Below are 3,854 nucleotides of genomic sequence, written 5' to 3'. Positions count from 1 at the left end.
AAAGGTCTCGTTCTAGAGTCTGGGTTGTGCCCACCTTATCTAGGAAGACCAGACTCTGCAGCAGAGTCTATTAGGGAGTATTTGTGCTCGGCTTGCTTTATGATCAGACTCGTGGAGTGCACCAGGTTGGCAGAACCCACGCACAAAGAACTTAAAGAACCAGGCTACTAGTCTTGTTATTGCCGGCCCCCAACAGTCAGGGAGCTCTGAGCCTCCATGTACCCACTTGTGACAAAAGAAAGCCCCGGCTCCTGGCCTAGGAGGATGTGGTAGGAGTGGATACGGCTGTTTTGGTGGGTGGTTCAGACCCTCGTGGGGACTTGGCATGCAAGGCCTGAAGTTGGCAAAGCTCGTGTGTGGTTGTAATCAGGCCTGATGGAAAGGCCCCCTGACTCCGCCGCGGCCTTGAGCGGCTGCCAACCCTGCAGCCAGGCCTGCTTCAAAACTTGCCTGCAAGGTTTTTTTTTTCCAGGATGTCTGCTTCCTGCAAATAGGCTTTCCCAAACCTTCTCAGGCTCCAGCAAAGCCCTCTTGGCTGTGCATCCAACTGTCTTTCAGGGTCCCCAAGCTCAGTGGGAAGTCAGGAGACAAAGCTACTCCATTTGGCTGCAAGCAAGCCCTCAGCCCTCCCTCTCAGCTCCCTCCCAGCCTTCTCAGCTAAGTTAAAGTGAAAGGCGGCGAGGAGGTCAGGGAAGAAGCTACAGACAGAGGCTGGCCAGGTGGGCCAGTCAATGATTACCTTAGGCTTACTAGAAAATACCTGGGCTCTTGGGGTGGGCAAGGTGGGTAGATGGCATCAGGAGGCAAGTAGTGTGCGTGTGTGTGTGTGTGTGTGTGTGTGTGTGTGTGTGTGTGTGTGTGTCTCTGTGTGTGTGTATCTGTATGTGTGTGTGCCTGTGTGTGCCTGTGTGCCTGTGTGTCTGTGTGTCTGTGTGTGTGTGTGTGCCTGTGTGTGTGCGTGCCTGTGTGTGTGTGCCTGTGTGTCCCTGTGTGCCTGTGTGTCTCTGTGTGTGTGTGTGCCTGTGTGTCTGTGTGTGTGTGCCTGTGTGTCTCTGTGTGTGTGTGTGTCTATGTGTGTGTGCCTGTGTGTGTGTGTGTGTGTGTGTGTGTGTGTGTGTGTGTGTGATGTTGATGGTACTCTCGCTCTCCAGGCAAGAACAGGGGCTGCATTGTTAGCAGCCTATCTCTCGGTTTCTCATTCACCCCGGGCCACTGCAGCCTGAGCAGGTTCACAGCTGCTCAGGGATACACTTTCCAACACATTTAGGACTTGGAACAGTCCCAGGTTTGGGGAACACATGGTGGTGGGGGAGGGAAAGGGGCTCAGATAGACGAGGAAGGGGGAAGAAAGCTCCTTCTTTCTTTCTTTCAGACCGATCTCCATTTTCGTCATCTGAGAGCAGGAACAGCATGTGAGGACCGCGGATGAATCGCCAACCTGTGCAGGTCGGGGAAGAGGGCAGGCAGGGGGTGAGGGGAGATGGGCAGATCTCATCCATCCTGACAAGGTCCCCTCTCACTTGCAGTTCTTCCTCTGCTTACAGTTACCACCCAACCTCAGCCTACCAGGAGCACTCCAGCCCACACCAGAAACCACTCACGGAGCGGAGGGGGCTCCCAACAACCAGGGCCGAGGTGCAGAGAGGAACCTGGGTCTCATCCCTCCAGTAATTTTGAGTGGTTTTCTTCCTTTCTGCTCCTGCTGCTTGATAGGAGATGTAGACATAGACTCCCCCAGTCTCTCTCTCTCTCTCTCTCTCTCTCTCTCTCTCTCTCTCTCTCTCTCTCTCTCTCCCCCTCTCTCTCTCTTCCTTTTTCCTGAGGCAAGTCATTACCTCACCACGGACAGGGGCCCAGTGGTACCACCAACTCTTACATTCTAGCCACATCCAACCACAATCATTTATCAATCAGCTGATGAATTTTTTCCAAAAGCCAAATATAGTCCAGGTGCTAGAGATTAGCACAAATAGAGTCCCTGCCTTCCAGTTAAAGAGAGAAGCCAAAGGAATGGGCAAGCCTTTTTAGCACCACGAGGACTCAGGCACAGCAAAATCAGATCTGAACACTCTGCCTCCTATGACCTGCCCATCATGCTGCGGGCAGCTCCTTCCCCAATCACCGTCTAACTGAGTAACCTGGGCAGGTTTCTTTGTGTTCCCTCATTCATCTCAGCCTGGCAGAAGTGGATGGTTGAAAGGGACCCACCTATCTGCCAGGCCGGCTTCGCGATTTGAGTCAGACCCTGTGGACACCATCCCTTGGCAAACTAGAAAGCCTATATCAGATTCTCAAGTTCCTCTTTTCTCCCTTTCTCCGTGGGTGCCTAAGGATCGAGGACCATCCCCTGGGAGCCCAGGATGAGAACAGGGAGGTTGATGTGCTGATGGAGTTGGCCACCCCTCCCTGCCCAGCCTGCCTGGGCAGTACTGCACAGAGCTGGCCTCTATGTGGGGTTCAGAGAGTCTCCTGGCTCCCACACAGAGCCCTTTTCTCCTGGGCTCCTGCACAAAGCTTGTTCACAGTCACCCATTCAGAAAGCTGGGTGATTGAAAGGAGGCTGCAGGCCGGCAGGGTGACCTTCGGGTCTGCCTGGGTGGGAGAGAGAGTTAGATCCCGCCGAAGCCCCCCAGGCCCTAAGAGGACCAGCTGGGCTTTGAATCCTCACAGACACAGCTAGGAAGATACCTTGAGGCGAAGAACACTGGCCTGAGGTGCTGGCTCCCAGCCCCAGTGAATTACTTACCCTTCTTCTCATTGCTCCCATTCACAAAAAAAACAGAATAAATAATCACCCCCACCCCCAATCTCAGAGTGGATTGAAGAAAGTGGGGTGGGACTATAGGTGTTTGGCAGAAAGATGGATTTGCAGCTGAATAAACAGGTTTAGCCAGTGTGTTAAAACAAGTTCAGGCCTCCGTACATTCTAGTCACCACGCTAATGGTACTTTCTCTGAAGATGGAATGTTCCATGCTGTACTGCCCCACGGGACAGCCACAGTCTGCAGGTGCTGCTACCAAGCAGTGAAATATAGTTAGTGTGACAAAAAAAAAAACAAAAAAAAAAACAAAAAAAAAAAACACCTAACCTTTTATTTCCTTTAGTTAGGTTTAAAGAGCCACATGTGGCTAGTGATAACTGATGATGGGACAGAACCAGCTTAGTAGAAAAGGGTCCCTGAGACTCTGAGGCCACAACTGACTCAAGTTCAAATCCTGACTCTGCAACCTCTGCTTGCCACACTGTGTGTGTGACAAGGATACATGGCTCGATCTCTTGGGCCTCAGCGGACAATGCTAAGCATGTCGGGGCTGTGGGCAGCTGGCACTAAGCCCGGAGACTCCAGGTCCATCCTTCCTGCACTGCCTCCGTCGGGCACATTCCCTGCAGAGTTGGGCTGAGGGCTCAGGATGCTATGCTTTCCCCAGCCTTTCCTGCCAGCAGGCTATATACTCAGGGGAAATCGCCTCTCTCTGGTACATGGAAGATTTCATATACAAGCCCAGAAGCTGCAGGACAGGCTGTCAGTCAGGCATGGGACTTCTCTTCTGTGCCCCTCCCCCCCCAGATTCATCTTCTGTGAACAGATGTTCCTGAATCCAGTTGGTGATCCTGACAGCTCATGCCAGACAGTGATGTGGCTGTAGGAAGTTCCGGCCCCCACTTCTCAGTGGCCAGCTGCCTTCTACCTGAACTATGGCTCCTGTGCCGTCTCTGCCTGAGTCAAAGATTATCTGATGTACGTCCCACCTGCAGAGAATCTACTTGTTATCTTCCCAAAGGACAACCGGTTCCCCTACAGTCCCAGGCACTAATGTACTCCTAAGACCTGGTCCTGGTCTTTCTGAGAAGT

General features: G+C 52.6%; 1 long non-coding RNA gene across 2 annotated transcripts; it reads left to right on the top strand.

Moving 5' to 3' along the window:
• Positions 1–619: 619 nt before the first annotated feature.
• On the top strand, positions 620–3,026 carry LOC128111166 (uncharacterized). Of its 2 annotated transcripts, none has more exons than XR_008218509.1 (3): positions 620–719; positions 1,373–1,446; positions 1,545–3,026. It is a non-coding gene; the product is annotated as an uncharacterized LOC128111166 (long non-coding RNA). The 2 variants fall into 2 exon arrangements; XR_008218510.1 differs by having other exon boundaries at positions 676–782.
• Positions 3,027–3,854: the final 828 nt, after the last annotated feature.

The sequence above is a fragment of the Peromyscus californicus genome, unplaced genomic scaffold, assembly GCF_007827085.1.
Source record: "Peromyscus californicus insignis strain IS unplaced genomic scaffold, ASM782708v3 Scaffold_15__1_contigs__length_86483966, whole genome shotgun sequence".
Taxonomy (NCBI): domain Eukaryota; kingdom Metazoa; phylum Chordata; class Mammalia; order Rodentia; family Cricetidae; genus Peromyscus; species Peromyscus californicus.
The sequence above is the reverse complement of the archived record's forward strand: the minus strand, read 5'-3'. Positions and strand labels throughout refer to the sequence as shown.